General features: G+C 35.8%; 1 protein-coding gene across 1 annotated transcript in view; it reads left to right on the forward strand.

Annotated features, from left to right (window-relative positions):
- The window catches only part of GREB1L (GREB1 like retinoic acid receptor coactivator), a 263,665-nt gene that overhangs the window by 109,625 nt on the left and 134,560 nt on the right, over positions 1–19,480 (forward strand). Inside the window, 1 exon segment of the mRNA XM_036822897.1 lies at positions 15,362–15,469. The gene's annotated coding sequence lies outside the window, so the exon portion shown is untranslated.

The following is a 19,480-nucleotide window of genomic DNA, read 5'->3' on the forward strand; positions in this document are numbered from 1 at the left end:
TTGGTCATGAACACGTATTCAAGAACCATTTTTTGAACTCTGTTCTTCTAGGCCTCACTGCCTCAAACGCAATTTAAGTGGAATTATTTTTTTTAATAATTACTCTTAAGTACCTGATGATCTAATGAAGACAATTTCTTAATGTGTCAAAATGAGTTCTTTGTATCTTACTTGAATCTTTTGTTGTCTTAAGCTAATCTGCTTTAGGGTTCTTAAATCCAGGCATTTTACAATGCAGGCTCTAGCAATGGCATTCATTTGGAATGCTGCCTTTTGTTTACTAGCTTTCCCAGACCCTCACAGCTTCCTTTGGTCATCTGGTGTCTTCACTAATGTGATTGGTACTCCTAGGCTCTGCAGGTAGCCCTGAGTCTTTATATGTGGGATTTACAAAGGGACTCACCACCCTGGCTGCTAATGAAGGGAGCCATGGGGATTTTGTTTTGTTTTTTTCAATCTGTCTTCCAAAAGAGTGAAGGAAAATTGTGTTCTGGGTTTGCTAATTCTCCTTGTTTTCCGTTTACTTTAATTTTTACAACTGATTTACTAACTGTGGTGCAAAAATACAATTTTTTTTTTTTAGGAGTCAGAATGTTTCATCTGCCAGCCCTTCATGCTAATCACTAGAATTGTTTATTATCGAACCTGGAAAGAACAAAGTGGGGCCTCTGTTTAAACTCAACCAACTGGCATTTCAGCTTCATCTGTTTTTGTCTTTCAGGGATTTTTGACCAATTTGGTTGTTTAAAAAAAAAAAGTATATGATTAGGAGCCTTGGTTTCTAGTGCCAGGCTTGCCATTTAGTACTTCTATAATCTTGAGTCACACTCTTTGATTTCTCATCTGAAAAAAAAAAAAAAGAAAGAAAGGAAAGTGTTACCAAAGTGCACATGAGATCCAAGATGATGTTTCATATTTTTCCAGCTTTCTTCTCTTTTTATTACCAAAGTGCCCTTTTATTTGATTTTTGGGTAAACCTACATTGAAACACAAATGTGCATCTGATAAAATGTTTTAACCAGTGGTCAAATCAATAATTAAAAATAAAGTGTCAATGTCTTCATTTTAGAAGTAATATGCGTTGTAGATTATAACCCAGTTTTATAGGGAGAGAGATTTATTTGCCCATTTTCCGATGGTAAAACATGGAGCCCGCGTTTTAACTGCATTTTATGAGGCAGTGGTTCTCAGGTGTGGTGTAAAGGTCTTCCAGGGGTCATGGAATCTCTGGATTTTTAGAATGAGAAGGGACATCAGCAATCATCAGGTCCAATCTCTTGAGTTTTACTAACAAGGATTCAGGAAGCCAAGAAATGCTTAGTAACTCATCCATGGTCACAGAGCCTAAAGAGCTGCTAGCAGGGCCCACCCAAACTCCAAAGACAAAATGGCACGTACTAGGGTGGAGGCGTCCTAATTACCTCTTGATGAAAAACAGAGAGTGAAAGTTTGAAGGGAGAGACTGTTTATTCCAAGTCTGAAAACTTAAAAATCACTGCTTGATAGTAATAGACAGATAGTAATGGTTAGTTTCTACATTGAGGTTTATAGGTTAAAGTTTTTCCAATCTCACAAACGTTTAATGAGGACATACTGTGCGTGAGACAGTTCCTGCCCTTAGAGACTTTATAGTCCAACCTGGAGATAAGACAAGTATACACACAATGCTTCGCAAGTTGCTAGGAATAAAAACGATTTTTAAAAAAGGTTTTCCAAGTCTCCAAAGACTTTTTGAAAATTTCAAAGTCCAAAGGGGAGATGGACTTAAATAGAACCTGACAGGTCAAGTGTTCATTAGCAAGTCAATTCAGGGTGCTCTGGGAACTCACACTGGGAGAAAAGAAAGAAGCTAATAAAATAATGAAATTTTGGCAAGTTTTCCTATTCTTGAGTTAGTGATTGCTATGGTAGAAAATCCTCCCACCGCTCAGATTGATATCCCTATAAATTTGTTTTCCCTAACTCTAAATACAACTTAATTATACCTTTGACTATCCTTGACTGAGTCTGTCTCCTTTTTCTTAAGTAATTATTTCAGATCTACTCCATTCTCTTCAAGCCTCTACCCAACTGCCTTTTCTCAGCAGGCTGCTCCTCTCACTTCTAGGAGCCCCTAAAGAGTCCTAGTAATTGCCTTGACTTCAGCTGACCTCTAAGAACTAGTGATGCCAAGTGCTTTATCTCCAACCTGATTCCCCCTAAACTTCAGATTCATCTATCAAATTACTGCTGGATGTCTCCATTTGGATATTTCACAGCCATCTCAAAATCAATGTTTCTAAGGCCTGAGTGCACCACCTTCCCTTCAAAACCTCATCTTCCTCCTCAGAGTGCCCTTAGTCAGAGAAGACACCATCATCCTCCCCAATTTGCATTTTAGAAAAACTATTTTGGCCAGAACATGCCAATGCTGAAAGAGTGTCCTAGTTAGGAGGCTGCAATAATCCAAAGCATTGTATTGCTTGTCGTATTATTTAATACATTATATGTAATTGCATGAGAGATAACCTAGTCAAGTGATTAAAAACATGGCTTTGAAGTAAGATGGCTCTGGGTCTGATTCCTGACACCACCACTTATCAACTAGCCATGTGATCCTGAGCAAATGATTAAACTTTATAAGACTGGGTTACCTCACCTGAAAAATGGAGACAATAATAATACTAATATCTTAGGGTGTTCTGAGGATGAAATGAGATAGCACTTACGAAGCTTTCAGCACTGGTATCCCTAACTAAGATCTACAAGGACAAAGACCATTTCTAGCTTGTTCACCATTGTATCTGCAGGACCTGACGTGTAAAAGGCACTAAATAAGTATTTGTTAAATGAATACATGAGGTCGTGGCATGCCTGAATTGAAGCACTAACAGTGGCGATGGAGAAAAACAATGCAAGGTAGAGACCTAAGCTTCATCCTGATTTGCTTGCCCATTTCATTAGTCACCAATTCCTAATGATATAGTTCCTAAGTATTTCCTAATAATTCCTTAGGAATTATTTAATTCCTAAGTGTTTAATTCCTAAGTATTAATTAACCCTACCATCACTGCACCCATGCAGGCATCATAATCTCTCCCCAGGACTATAGTAGAGGTTTCTCAACACTCTCACAGCATGCTATTTTGCCTCCTCATGATCCCCTTCCAGCCTGACACTCGAGGAATCTATTCAAAGCCGAAATGTGGAACATATCATTCCTTTGCTTAACACCCTTTTGTGTGGCTATTTTTTATCTACAGTATCCAGTCTCAACTCCTCACACTTGGGCCTTCAATACATTGTATGTAATTGCATGAAGGATAACATGGTCAAGTGATTAAAAACATGGCTTCCTTTCCTCCCCCTCCCTCTCTCCCACTTGGTAGTCTAGTCATGCCAGATTGGTCTTGTCTTTTGTATATACTGTGCTATTTCATGCTTTTGAGAGGTGTTTGCTTATTTTTTCAACACCCTTCTCTCCTATATCAGTTAGGATTACATTTGTCTGCAAATGACAAGATACACTAAACAGCAAGCTAGAAGTTTATTTCTTTCCCACATAAAGTTTGGAGGTAATTGTCTAAGGCTGATAAAGCATCTCTGCTGTCTTCAGGGACCCAGGCTCCTGTCTTGTGGTTCTGCCATGTATGGGTGGCTTCCATCCTGTGCCTCTCTCCCTTCTCTATCCCTTTTAGAACCTCATTCCACTAATCATCTCCTCTCTTCTGTACTGTCACCTCTCCCTTTTCTTTGAGGGAAGAGTCTCCTCCTACAAGCATCACTCCTTCTAATTACTCTTCCCTGCCATTTTACATTTCCTACAGCTGCCAACTTATTTCCATCCTAGTTCACCATACTTCTTGGAAGAGTCATTGCTATATGCCATGGCACATTTTCATTCTTGATCCTATTTGACCTCTCTTACCTGTTGAAACTGTTGACCACCTCCCATTTCTCCAAACCCTTTTGTCCCTTGGCTTTCACAACCCCGTTGGTTCCTGGTTTCCTTCCTACTGCTCCTTCTCCACCTGCTTTGCTGGGTTTTCCTCTTCCTTTGCTTGACAGTGAAATGACGATGTTTCTGGGGCTTCCCTCATTGACCCTCTTACTCCACATGCTTTCTCTACAGCGGCAGCCCCTAGGAAATCTCACCAGTACTGCTTTCAGTTATCTGTATGGCAGCTGTCTGTCTCCAGGATCTGTCTGTTCAGTCCCCACTCCTGAGTCCCGAATTTCTAACTGCCTACTGAAAGGGCCCCTCCTCTCGGTTCCTTCTGCCCTGATTGTGGGCAGTCTCCACCACCACTTCCTAGACTCTTGCAGAACCTTTTATCTGGTCTCCAATCCAACTTTCCTGATCTCTAATCCAACTTTTGCACTATCACCAGAGTTACCTTCTATTTTTTAAAAAAATCCAATTATGTTAATTCCTTTTTTGAAAACTTCCATTGGCTTTCTCCTGCTTCTGGGATTAAATTCAAATTCCTAACTTGGTTTATAAGGTCCCTTGCAGACTGGCCCCAACCTACTTTTTAAATTTTCTTCTCTTGCCACAGTGCCCTCCAACAATGAACTTTTCCGTATTTTTAAAATATACCATGCCTTTGACATTCTGTTATATTGCTCTGGGAGGTCCTCCCAATTCTATTTGGTGAATTCCTACTTTATCCTTTAAAGACACTCATATGTTATCTCTTCTCTGATATTTTCTTCATTTCTCTAAACAGAATTGCTACATTCTCTGTGCTTTCATAGTACTTTGTTCTTATGCTACTAAACATTTATGCATGTACAGATGTCTTCACCTTTAAATTGGGACTCTCTTTGAGATTAGGGACTGCCTTTATCATCCTTTCTAGCACAGTTCACAGTACTTTCTAGGTGAATAAATGAAAATAATGAAATTGGAAACTAGGAATAGCTTTTACTTTAATGAGTTTTGTTTTAGACATTAATTTTAGACATAATGAAGGGTCATAGTGAGGTTGAGGGGAGAGCAGCAACTCAGCAGAAAAGACTTTATGGCCAATGATTTAGATGTAAGGGTCACCAGCAAAGACAATAATTAACAAATGATTAGATCCCATGTTTTTCAAGTATGGACTAAAGAAAGGTAGAACATTTATAGGCAGTAGAGGAAGGCTTAGGAGTGGGAATTTGAGATATGAATGGAGAAAATCCAAAAACATCTGTACTGGGAAAAAAAAAAAACCCAGTTGACACTTTTTCCTGTGAACTTTGTCTTTCATCTTAGGGGTTTTCAGTTTTGGACTATTTCCTATATTGTCATGGGAAATTTTTTCAAAGTTCCACATAAGCAAGCTATTATAAATAAGTTTAACAAATTCACTGGCTTATGATAGTAAAAATGATATCTTATGGGGTATTAGGAGAAGTTGTATTTATTTATAGTCTTTACTATGTGCACATTCATAAAACTGTATTTGTCACTGTCCATTTGTCTGCAATAAACCTATAATGTGGAAAGGTATTACTTGTCAAATAAGAAAGTCAATATTTTGCAAATATCGAATGTTCAGTCAAAGTCAATGAAGATAGTAATGGTGATGACGTTGATAATAATAAAAGAATACAGAGCTTAGTTAAGTTGCAGCATGCATAAAATTTGAAATCACTTCTTATAGAAAATTGGAAAATAAAGATAAGCATGAAGAAAAAAATTACATTCTATAAACACATCACCCAGTATTTATATATTTTATATAAATCTGTGGGTTTTTTAACATCTTTATTGGAGTATAATTGCTTTACAATGTTATGTTAGTTTCTGCTGTATAACAAAGTGAATCAGCTATATGTATACATATATCCCCATATCCCCTCCCTCTTGCGTCTCCCTCCCACCCTCCCTATCCCACCCCTCTAGGTGGTCACAAAGCGCTGAGCTGATCTCCCTGTGCTATGCAGCTGCTTCCCACTAGCTATGTAAAACAGATAGCTAGTGTATATATGTCAATGCTACTCTCTTACTTCGTCCCGGCTTACCCTTCCCCCTCCCTGTGTCTTCTTTGGAGAAATGTCTATTTAGGTCTTCTGCCCATTTTTGGATTGGGTTGTTTGTTTTTTTGACATTGAGCTGCATGAGCTGCTTGTATATTTTGGAGATTAATCCTTTGTCAGTTGCTTCATTTGCAAATATTTTCTCCCATTCTGAGGGTTGTCTTAAATTTACATCACATTGTTTGGATTTATATTGTTTGCTCTTTTCTTAATAGGTTACTTATGTATTTCTTTCCTCATAGAAATGGGAACCTACTGTTTTATATTTTCCATTTCATATATTATGAACATAGTTCTATGTCAAAAATATACTTCTTATAGCTTTATAGAATTCCATTTATGGATGGATTTGTGAGGTTAAATGAGACAATGTACATGGGGTACATGGTGGGTACTCAGTAAATGGTAGCGGTTGTTGCTGTTACTATAATGTGCTTAACTCTTTCCCTATGGATGGAATAGTAAGTTGTGCCCGGGACTGAGGATATTAATGTTCTACTTTATTATATACATAGTAGACATAAACTCTTTTCATTAGCTAGAAAAGTTTTTCTTTTTATTTGTTTTAGGTGTTAAATATACGGAAGTTTGATATGTTCACTAGTCAAATCTGTCAATCTTATCCTTTGTGATTTCCAGGCTTAGAAAGCTAAATTCTCACTATGATACCATAATAAATCTTGGTACATGATAAATATCAGTGTAAAAAATATTTAATTCTGTTTCCTCTTAGTTTTTATATGGTCCTATGTGGGTAGGCATAAAAATGTATTTAGGTATAGATATTTAAATTTAATCTTTTGTCTCTCTGGTATTTATTTTTAGTGTCTACTCTAAGTTGTTTGTTAGCTGTTACTTTTTAAATTGTTGATCATTACTTCAGTATAATTAAATGAACAATTCCTCCTTCCCTTTATTGTTTTATAATGCCTCAATTATCATATAATAATTCTTATATATAATAAGGTTTTTTTGGACTGTCACCAATGAGCTTCTCATTCATATGCCGGCCCTATATTTTAAATTATTAAATTATTCAAACAATATTTTGAGTGCCTGCTATGTAGGAGGATACCACAATAGGTGCTGTGATTTCAATAATAGGCAAAACCCCAAAAACATTGTCCCTACTTTCAATGTAGCTTAGAATTTAGGAAGAAAGGCAAACATTAAAACAATTGATCATACAAATTATATAGCTAAAAAGTGAATTAAAAGTTAAGCAGGAGATGAATAAGTTTCTATGAGAGCTTTCAGCAAAGTGCTGAGGGGATTAGGGAAGCAGTGCTTCAGTTGGGATCTAAAGGATGAGGTGATTTAAGTAGGCAAAGTAAAAGGATGGGTGGTGTCACAGACAGAGGGAACGTAAGTGTCTAAAGGTTGGTCAGTGTTGCTGGAGCACCACCTTTAGGAAGAGAACAGTGCAAGATAAGGCTGGAGAGATAGGCAGGGACATTTCCAATATTGATTTTTATCCTCATTAGTATAAAACTTCAAAAGTCTTTAGCAAAGAGTTGACATGATTATATTTGCACTGTGATGCAGAGAAGTGATTAGAGGGTGCCAGAGAGGAGGCAAGGAGAGCAACTAGGGAAGTTGGTCCTGGTTGTTGGCAGGAGGCCTCAGTTCCTACCTACGAGGACCTATGAGAGCTACTTGGGTGTCCTTATAACACGGTGGTTGCCCCGTCTTACAGCAAGTGATCCAAGAGGTCAAGGCAGAAACTGCAATGTCTTTTATGACCTTGGAAATCACACATTGTCACTTGTTCCATATTTTATTGATCACATAAGTCAGCCCTGATTTGATGTGGGAGTGGATTACACAGGAGGCGGGAATCATTGGGGCCCTCTTGGAAGATGGCTACCACAGACTAGACTCAGTGGAATGCCAACATTTCATTGCTGGGTAGTGTAATATGGGAGTGCAAAGGAAACTGAAAAGCAGCATAGGAAAGGAAGAAAACCAGAAAGTTGTAAGGTGAAATCCAGTGGAAGGAAAGGAAATTTCAAGAAATATACTCAGAAGGAACGTTAGATGAGAACCGAAAAATATTCACTGGATTTAGTGGCATGGATTTAATGGCCAAAAGCTCTTATGTTATAATTTAACATTTATTTTGACTCACCTCCCCTTATAACCTTTTTTGAAAAGATGTTTTTCCAATCTCTTCTTTGATAATCTTCCTTATGAATTTATGGATGTTTTCATAATGTTCTCCCCAAATTCTACTGTTATTTTGATTGGAATTGTGTTGTTTATTATTTTGTTTGAGAAACAAGTAATTTTACAATTAGGCTTCTCTACTCAGCATATTTCTCTGTGTGTGTAAATTTTCACTAAATCACCCAAATCAACTTTGGCAATTTAAAAAATGTCATCACAGGTCCGTCATTAAGATGAGTCCTGAGTGTTCTTTTTGTTGTTGCCATTGTGAATGGGATCTTTTCCCTTCCCCCATTACAACCATAGTGTTTTTGATCTGGAAATGTATTACTTTTATCCTTCATTTTATGGATATGGAAACAGGCCCAGAGAAGACAGGTGACTTGACTATGGTGGGAGGGTTGGGAACCGCAGATCTTGGACATCCAAATCTTATTGTGCTACATTAATAGGAAATCAAGTTGCTCAATTACCCAGTCGAACCTTATTAAAATTAATACTCCCTTAAAGTATCAGTTGTATCAGATTTCTTTTTTTAAATAAATTTACTTATTTATTTATTTGTTTTTGGCTGTGTTGGGTCTTTGTTGCTGCTCGGGCTTTCTCTAGTTGCGGCGAGCGGGGGCTACTCTTCGTTGAGGTGCGCGGGCTTCTCATTGCGGTGGCTTCTCTTGTTGTGGAGCACAGGTTCTAGGTGCGCGGGTTTCAGTAGTTGTGCCACACGGGATCAGTAGCTGTGGCTTGCAGGCTCTAGAGCGCAGGCTCAGTAGTTGTGGCGCAGGGGCTTAGTTGCTCTGCGGCATGTGGGATCTTCCTGGACAAGGGCTCGAACCCATGTTCCCTGCATTGGCAGACAGATTCTTAACCACTGTGCCACCAGGGAAGTCCCTGTGTCAGATTTCAAAGTAGTAGCATACATTTTGTAGCACACCTCCAGTTTTTAGCGTTGTCATTTTGAAATATAGTGTCATGACTTGGGGAACTGCCTCTCATCTCCATTCAATTCTCCCAAGACCCGATTCCTACCAGACAGGAATTATTTCTTCTTTGAGGTCTAAATAGACCTAACAACCTATTGCACTGAATAAATATTTAATGAAGATTGAATATTTCCTCTGTGGTGGATCAATTACTCTTGTTGACTCTCTAAGGAAAGCTTTTTTTTTTAATGTCATGTGGTAGGTTAAGAAATTTGTTTTCCTGAATATTATTATTAGTGACAAAGTTTGTTTCAGTTATATAAAAATTCATGTCCCGTAGGTTTTTTCAGTTATCTATTTTTCTTGGTTTATATATGCAGTTTGGATTTTTATGTTATCTCATACACAAATCTGAGATTCATTGACCTGGTAGCATGCAGTAAAGTCATTGGCTGTGAGAGTTGGTTTTTTTAGAATTTGTGGTATTTGGAGCTCTGAAAATGAAAAATATTTGCTAACAAGGTGTAAGGATAGTTAGTTGTACCTTTTTAATGGAAGAAAATATTTTTTATTGATAAATATCATCAAAACATAAATAATTCTTTTCTTTTAATTAACAAAAATCTGTGTTTCTTGTATTTTTAACTATCAGTCATATATTTAATTTTATTCTTTTAAACTTCTCTTAACTGATATTAGGTTTAAATGAAATGCTTTTATATTTGCCTGTGGAGTCTCTAAATTTATAAAGTTGATGAAATAACTTGAAAGTTTTCATCTTATAAAACCAGAATCACTATAGTGGAATCATTTAGGGCAAGTTGTTAATGTGGCATTCAGATGGAATTTATCAGAATCAATTAGAAAAACAAACTCCTGTCATTGAAATGAAAACAGAAAACAATGAACAGGTAGGGGAAAGGGTGCATATATTTTTCATGTTCTTTTTATACTAGCAAGCATATGAACATAATTTTAAAATAGAAAATTCATGCCTAGTGACAAAATGTTCTCCATTTTTAAGGAGTAACTTCACTGTTTCCCATATGATAACTTCTTGGACCTATATTTCAATTTAAATAACTGTTGACATTGTTTGGTGTTTATTTTACTAGAGGAAAATTGGGTGAGTGCGTGTGATGACAGTTACTGTTCAAATTTGATAACAAATGTAGAATAAATCAGTTGAGTCATAGTGGTCTGATATCTGTTTTTAAGGTCTTTTTGACCCAGGAGTCTGTGACCTGTGAAATCTCCACTTTTTTGGATTTGTTAAGATATTTTACAATGCAAGGATTTAAATTTACATGAACATCACTGCAGGAAGTTGGCTGATGTAGCCCAAAATGTAAAGGATATCAAGGTATAAATTGGAAAAAGTTTAAGAAGTTCTGACAACAATCAACATGTGTGAGAAGAAAAAGGCTGAAGTTAAGGAAGTTTCTTTCTTCTCCAACTTATTACAACAAAGAGAACCTGAAATTTAACCTGGTATTTTCAATGCTCTGATTACCTCAGCAGCATTCCATTTTGTGAAAGCATTGCCAAGAAAATGTACTCAAATCTTGAATTACAAACTGTTCTTGCATCTGATTGGAAGGGGCATATGAGTTGTTTATAAGGTATTGCAGATCCAAAGCTGCACAAATGAAGGTTGAGACTTGGGGGAGGGTTCAAGTCAGGGAAAGGAAGCTTCCTAGACATTACAGCTCTGTCCAGAGGCCAAATGGGAGATAAATCACTGCTGGCCACCTCTCTTATTATTGAAATGGTTCAGCCCTGGGCTTTAACTGAAGGCCTTACAGGGTTTTGAAGTGCAAATAGGATGGTGAAGGGTAAACCCTTTTAGGGTTTCATTTTGATGGATTTTTTTCCTGTGTGGATTTCTGGCACTGACTGTGATCTGGAGGAGGCCCTGAAAAAAGAAAAGTTTTGTTTTGTTTTTGATCAATCAGACAATAAGAACTTTCCACAGGGGTGTACTTTTCCTGCATGCAATATTGATCCTATTGTGTTTAAAGTAGATCTTTTAATTGGGTCTTTTTTTGAGTTTCTGCAATGGAACTGTCATTTCAAGGTCACGTATCTCTCTTGATATTAATGCCAAAGTTTGAGAGTGTTGAACGATGTGGTGCTTTTGGACCAGGAGTTTTGGGGGGATTACCTAAGGTCAATATGTATTAAACAAAGTTGTCTAGTTAAAGATCAAGTCCATATTAGAACAAGTCCTTTATATATTGATAAGCAGTCTGTAATTACTTAATCTTTTCCCCATTGAGTTACCTAATTGTATATATTCATTTAATTATTTTATATGCATTATGTTTTGCCAGTATTAAAATAAAAATCAGAAAATTCTGAGATTGTGAAATATTTGTATTATCTTATTTGCACAGATACACTGAAGCGTTTGAGGAAATAAAGGAAACATAAAACAATGTTTAAGAAAAAGCTATGTTGATTTATCAAGTTGAAAATTTTTCTTTTACCCCACAAATAATCCAAATGCAAGAGATAAAATAAAGTATCTTTTAAATTTTATATTTTTTTTAGTAAAATAGGGATGAGAAGAGTCATTAGTGACTCCAAAGAAAAATAAGTGTAACTTAAAGGTTTTTTGTACAAAAATTTTAAAGAAAAATTAAAATATTTGTACTAAAGAAATGCCATTGTAAATGCTGACATTTCTTCTTAGAAGTAAGGTTGACAGAACTTTTCTTGAGCACTTGACTCTTTATTTTAGATTTAACAAAGATATTTGTATCATTTACCCTGTTTGAAAATGATGATGAATTTAGCTGCAGCAGAGTTCTGTGTTCCTTGATATCTATTATAAAAATGGGTTGTTAATCCTCATAATTGACATTGATCACAATGTTCTTAATTGCCCTCCAAATCAGTTGTTGTTTTTCTGTTCTTCTAAAATTTCCCTTCACTGTATTAAAATGTTAGAGTTAATTTAAAATTAAATTTAAATGTTAGAGTTTAAATTTGCCTTTAGCTGCATGAAGATTTTAAGTAAGATGCTTAAAAAAATGAAAACCAAAACCCAAAAAAACCTAGATGACATCAAGCAGAGTCCCCTGCATCTACAGCATCCATGTCATTAGTTTGTTGCTGGGAGATGTTAATATGACCTTTTCTTTGTTAAAAAAGAGAGCTGTAGTCCTTCCCAGAATCCTCTTGTTAACTGTCTCTTTAACCCAAGTTGGAGGTTGTCTGATGAATGAATGGTGAGCTTCTTTTATGAGCTACACATATTGTTGACATTGTGTTATGTATTGCTTTTTAATTTCTAACGTGTTTTTAATTTGCAAAGTATGCATATGCCTTTCACAGAGGCAGAACTGAGCCAGCATTTCTGAGTCTAGATATTGCTTTATGCAAACGAGATGGGTCAGCCTTAAGGATGCTGTATCATAAGCCTTAGATTTACTGAAACACACATGTAAATGAATTTCACTTTGAATATTGTTGAATGAAAGAAGATACTTGAGGAAGGCTTTTTTCCCCAAGAACTTCTCTTGCCTCTTGGCAAGTGAATTGCCCCAATATAAAAGTGTTGAGGGGGGAAAAGTGAGCCGCAGTGAAAAGGCAATCCACAAATAATCACTCTTTTCTGCCTTTGATTGTGTCAGATTTTTTTGTGTGTGTGGCAATTGTTTTCTTTTTTGCTTAGAAGAGGTTTATGGTCCAATGTCTGTCAAGTCAGCCCCTGTCTTAAGGTTGCAGTTGTATTTCTCTCTGGAGTTCCTAGAGGTGATGTTATCTTTTGTTCACTCAGCAGTGTGGTGGTTCCTGAGAGCATCTGTCACTTTAGGCATTACAAGATGGATGGGTCTCCAGTGAACTGCTGGTTGAAGCAAATGGTGAAAATAAGAAAAGACAAGGGGTTTCAGGGTCTGCAGAGAGGACAGACAACAAGGAAATACTGTTAGAAATCAAGAGTAAGCTGAGCAATAGAGGAAGAGAGAGCAAAGATGGATCATATGTCCTTTTATAAACATCTTGGAAATCAGAGTCTTGGGGTGGCTGCCGTGATCTGAAGGGGACATCTGCATCATGGTAAACAATTCTGTGCTTTGGATTTTCAAAATGTGTCTGGACATTTTTTTTTTTTTTTAAGTGTGGGAAAAGTGTTGGGAAATAACAAAGATATAGAATGTTTTATGTAAGGATTTTGCTATTTGGAGAACTAGTCTTTTAAAATGTGGTAAAGATTTACAAATTCTTTATCTGTAATATATTACATATAAATATTCTTTATATGTATTTTTTGTTATGCTTTCCTTCCTCTTTTCTTTTTTTTCTTTTTTTGTAAGCATTTGAGCATCTATAGATAATAAAACGTTTGAAAAGTTTCAGCTACATAACTAACATCCTTACTGTTTACTGAAGTTTCTTTGATATTTTTGCAGTGGAATTCTGAAAATTCTATGCTTATGCCTTAGGGAGGCTGGGGGGCAGACATTAAGTAATTTTAAGTAACCTTCCACTTAATTTAATAGGCTCTTTGATGAGAGAAATACAATCGTTATCGATCTGTGAGAGCAAGGTGGAGATTTTGTATTATATTTAGAAATTCATTTTGTTGGTGAAAGTCAAAATTTGTGAATTCCAGCTGATACAAAGTCCCTTCTGTGGTAGAGAAGGAACAGGAGGGAGGTTGGCCGGGGAGTAAGACAGGGGAAGGTGGTGTGTGTATGCGGTTGAAAAAAATGATTTTGTCAAACTTTTTGGCATTCGTCTATGAAAAAGACCATAGGTTGAAAGGCAAAGAAATTAAGATGATTAGAAGCTTTAAGCTATACAAATGGTGGAGTATCTTCCTTCTCTATGGGTGTAAATAATAGATGAAAGAGTAAGAGTGACAACAAAGGATCAGGTCGTTTAAGAGAATGTGTGCAGCCTGAGTAGGGGTCTGTGGCCTGGGGCCAAAGGTCTTAGCTTTGAGTGTAATTAGAAGAAAATACAAAAATGTCATTACTAGCAGGTGAAGTGTGCAGCACGTGGCCAAAAATTAGCAATTTTAGACTCTGAAGCCATTGGAATTGGATTACTGACCTTTTTTTAAAATCATTAAGGTCCTTGTGGAGTCATATAGTTTCATTGGCAGTAATGCAGTTTGACCTTGCTGACCATATGGGGTAATCTTGGGTTCGGATGGAGGCAGCAAGACTCCTGACTTACAAAGATGTCTATTTGTGGGTGGGTGGGTGCAAAATACATGAGATTGAAAATCTGTGACTTGCATTTTTAATTGTTCTTTTGCCTGAAGACGTTCTTCTGACAGTAAGAGAGGTAAGATATTTTTATTTCAAAATCTAAAATGGTGCTTTTCTCTCTTTCAAGTTGGCATAAAAGGAGAATAAAATGAAAGCTTTTTTTTTAGAAATATACATTAATATTACTTTAAATGTTTTAGTGCCATAAATATGCATTTTGAAATTAGAACATTCTTGGGAAAATCCTCTTTTCTTTTTAGACACAGCAACAAAATAGAAACACTTCTAAGTCATGTAAAAAACAATGACAAATAGTTTTTATTTCACTTGATGCCTTATGACTGTATTTTCTATTTTTTCCATGCAATAGTTTATATTGACTATAATCTAGCAGAGAGAATAATATGCACACTGTAATTTTCAACCAGTTATATGTAATTATAATTATTTACTTTAATTTCTTCTAAGAATACACTACTCAAAAGGGTAGGAAACTGTAGCTCTTTTTATTCTTGCAGGCTTTCTTCCCTGGAAATTATTAAAGCATTCATTTCAAAAAGTAGAAAAATAATTTTAATCAATATTAGTTATGTCTTAAATTTTTGATACTTCTTTGGGAAGATAAATTTTGGTCAAGCACCAGAGATTATAAAACTCAAACTCCTTAGGGTAAGGAAATTACCTTTCACTAAGTTCATTTCTGAAAATAAAAATAGTCTCTGGGCTTTAAGCATTATGGTAACACCTGTCCAAAATGTAGACTTAACAGATTTATTCAACTTACATTTAGTAGGGGGAACTCTTCAGAACAGAAATTCTTTTTGAGTATATAGAATAAAGAGTGATCATCTGGGGAGTATTTAAGAAAGAGGAATATCTGTATTTGCCATTTATGACATATATGGAGTTGTGTAAGAGTTTGATAATCCACTTCTAATTGGAATTTTTGTAGAATTGTAATTATTTAAATTACCGTATTGTGGAATATAATGCATTTGGAAATTAACTCATGTCTTTACGTATATATTATTTTTTATGTTTTTGCAGGTACAAAAAAGCTTTAAACAAGTAAAATCTAGGCAACACGCTCCCTGAAGTGTTGACAGCCCAACTTAATCATGAACGTGATTCAAAAATGTTAATAAATAAACCAAGGTATTGTACAATTATAATATGCCCCCTTCCAAATTTTTTAAGATTAAATATTTTTTGGAATATATTTAGAATTTAGATAAAGCTACTATCTTTGGTACTTAAACTGATGAAGCAGATATTTCTAAGAGCTCCTCTCCTTCTGTTTTCTCTCCGCCCTGCTTTCCTCTCCCCTCCCCCATTCTCTCCACCAAAAAACAAAAACAAAAACAAAAAAAACACCCAAAACAAAACACTTTCTCAGCTCTAAGGTTTTTTTTTCTTACAACAGCCTCTGTGTTATATTTCCTGTATACCTAAATTAAGACAATAAGAGTTCAATTCTCGATTCTTCTTTGTTGATTGTGGTTTTATCTTTCAAGTTGTCTAACAAGAGAGACATCTAGATTATTGGCCTCTGCAGAAAAACCCAAACCATATCTAGTGACCACATATATTTAAACTTTTTATCATATAATAGTATCCTGAGATGTATGTTTTAAAAGTTTTATAAAAGTTTTCTTTTTCTATTTTTGGAAGCCTTTTAATTTAGAAAAGAAAAAAAAGGTGATACTGTCCTTTTTTCCCTCCTATGTCAAAGAAAATCAGAAGTTTGCTTAGAATTGAGAATTTAGGGATACTGTTTAGGTAACTCTTGTCTGTTCAGAGCATAACCCAAGACTGGCTCCCTCCTTTTGGAAGTTAAAACGTGCTTCAATAGCCTGGCATTTCCAAAAGAGGCCAAAGATCTTTTCCTCTTTTATGACCCATCGTATCCTTTTGAGGCCAAAAAGAACAAGAGGGTCATTGCCACTTTAGCCGGGTCCCTGTTTGCTCCTTCATGGTGACCACGCAGATCCTGAAACCTAGTATTGGCTTAACATTTGGGGCTGGAACATCTGGAAAATGGTCGAGTAGGAGCAGAGGAGACAGAGAGAGGGAGAACTGTTGCGTTTTGTTACACCAGGTGCTAGGAGGAAGCAACATTGCCTTTTTGATATGGGAGGCAAATTCTGCGGGCCCTGGAGTTAGGCTTCAACAATTGAAGAGGTCAAAGGACAGCTGAGTGGGGTCAGTGAGACACCATGGGGTGTATTTTGTTACTGAGTAAAAGGAGCAGCCTCCTAAAACCTTAAAGGATTCTCTTGAAAATCTGTGTTGTGAAAAGGTTTTATGAGTCTCATGGCAAAAACTCCTGATTTATCTAAGGAATGCTTGCTTTTGTCTAATGGAAGGATAATCCTTACCAAATGTTGGCAACTACTATAAGAGTCAATATAGGTCTGAAAGAACAGTTAGGGTTTGAAGTGTACTTTGCTTTCCAAAATGTTTATCATTTTAATGTTTGTCTCTCAGTGAAGAATTTTACACTGTTGAAATACCACCTTTTTCTTTCCTTGGAGCAGAAAGTGGCAGGTCTTGGGGTGGGGGGGGGGGAGGGAGGTGGGTAAGGAATGAGCTTACATTAATTTTAAAATTATTCTAACAAGTTGTTGACTGACCCCAAAGCAGGATATTATAAACCTTTAAAAACGCCAAAACTTAACTCTAAAAAGTTCTTTGACTTTATTTTAACATACAAAGGGAATACATGGCACTTCATGTGCCATTTATTTTTGGATTACAGAAGTTTTGTTTTTTTAATTTAGTTGTATTTCATAGAAATGGGTATCAGTTGATGAATAACTTTAAACCTTGGGTTTCTCCCTGACTGTGTTTCTTGTGCATTTTGTAGTAGTAAGAAGAAAAACAATGTCAGAGTCAAGAATAGAGAATAAGAAAAACAAATAGAATAAGTAATTTTCTCTTTGAAAGGAAATGGGGAAAGCGGAGCAATCTGCATGTGGTAAGAACTCTTTGCCATGCAGCCCATGACTTCAAGATACCACTTATATGATTGTGGAGACTTTCGAAGGGTGTTGCCACCTGGCAGATAGGTAGTAAAAGGTAGAGGAATTTGGCAGTATTTTGATGGCCCAGTTTATATACTATATACATGTACCTAGACATAGAATGTGTGTATTACAATACGTATCGTATAGTAAAGAGGAAAAGATAAAATGATGAGTAGTATAGAATAGGCTTTGTTAAGCATTTTCTTGCTAATGTATAACTTTACAATAAGTTTAAATTACTTGTGTGTGTGATTTTTAAAATCCTTTTAAATAATTATTCATTTTAAAGCCACATGTACATAAATGTAAGGCTTAACGGTGCAGTGTGCTCTGTGTCTAGTTTTTCAAGGTTAAAGTGCCTTTCAACAACTAATTTAGAAACCTAAGTGTAGTGACTGATAATTGCCTAGAGAAAAACCACAGCTGTTTAAGTAGCACTGAAATTGTGGCAAAACTGACAAATACAATTAGCAATGTTAATAAGATAAGAAGATGGAAAGACAGGGGCAGCTGACCAAGTGGAAAGATGAAGGGAGCAGGAGTAACACATCCCTATAAGACCAGAATGTTCACAGTTGCTTTGAATTTCCAGTGCTTTTTCTTTTAAGCTAAGCCCCTATTTTACTACTCTCTGAATTACCAGCTGAATGGGTGTTTGCAGGTTAAATAATTCAGATACGTGTGTTCAGTCCCTAACTCACATCTGATTTTGAAAGAAGACAGCAGTAGCAGCTAAGAAAATCAGTCAGATTTTGCTGATTCCAAGGCACAGTTTTATTCGTGGTGCTTTTTAAAAGTCAATTTTAAATGTATTTCTATTTGACTGTAATTACTGAGAGTGGGAATTTCTTTCCCCCTCTTTGCACCCTTATAATTCTTATTAGTCAACTGCATATATTACAAAGGAGACCAAAGCTCTGTTTTGTTTTATTATTACGAAAACAAAACAAAAAACCCTGCAGAAGTCTTTAATGTGTTCTTACTAATTATATTTATCTGGTTAATGTTCATAGCCTGATTTCCAAACAATTTCTTAGGAAAATTAAATAGGGATAGGTAAATAAGAAAAATTAGGTGAATGTTATATGAAAAATATTTAATCATCTGTGTTCTTCCCCTTATACTTGTTAAAGCATCCTATGAAATTTGGAAAATCATTGTAGTATCTTTTGAAATTCTACTCTGCATTTGGGAAATTGGTTTTTGCCTCTGGTGCTTTATGCAGATTTTAATGATTGTTGTGATAAATCCCCAGAAGTTTGTTCTCTCGGAAACCACAGAGACTCCTAACTCTCTGAGTGTGGCAGCCTTGATGGATGTGGTAAGCCACACTTTGGAAGCATTTCTGGTTATTTAATGTTTTCTGTTCTGGATTATTGACTCTTCTCCCTGTTGAAAAATTGGTCTCTGGTGACATGGTAGAGGTCACACGTTGCCTATTATTGTTTTGCTTCTTTGATCTAACACAGCAATTGCCTCTGGTAATTATACTAGTTCCAGAGAGTCTTGATGAGATGTGTTTATTTTACAGAAGAATTTCTGGTATTTCAAGGAAGAAAGTAAAATTTCCAGTGGTAACACGTAACTCCTTGTCACAAAGGAAAAATAGCATTGTCCTTTATCTTTTAATTTTGACAGTTTTTACATAATCATGAAATTAGTTTGCATATGACAGTAATTATTTCTATGGCAACTTAAGACATATTGCATATCTGTAAGTATATTGGTAAAAACAGTTAATTTTAGAATAAAGTTACAGGACTAGGTTTTTATTTCAGTACTTAAAATACTTTTGGCTTCAGAAACTGTCAAAAGAAAGTCACCCAGATTTAAATGTACAGAACTATTAAAAGAGGTTGGAAACTTTGTGTTTTAATCTGTTTCCATTTTCTAAAGATTTTCAGCAAGGAGGATGAATAAAAATGAAATAGAACACTTGTTTTGAATGCATCATTAATTTTGTGCTTTTTTTGGAATGTGCTTGGGAAGAGATAGTATCTCTTCAAACCTGTTTAATGTATAATTGGATAAGACACAAAAAAGCTCAATGTATTCTTTTTTTTTTAAAACTCAACTCCAGCTGTAAACACAATAGTTTCCCCCTGGTGATTGCAGTTTAATGGGGGAGTCAGACAAATAC

This window comes from Balaenoptera musculus, chromosome 14 (genome assembly GCF_009873245.2).
Source record: "Balaenoptera musculus isolate JJ_BM4_2016_0621 chromosome 14, mBalMus1.pri.v3, whole genome shotgun sequence".
Classification (NCBI taxonomy): Eukaryota; Metazoa; Chordata; class Mammalia; order Artiodactyla; family Balaenopteridae; genus Balaenoptera; species Balaenoptera musculus.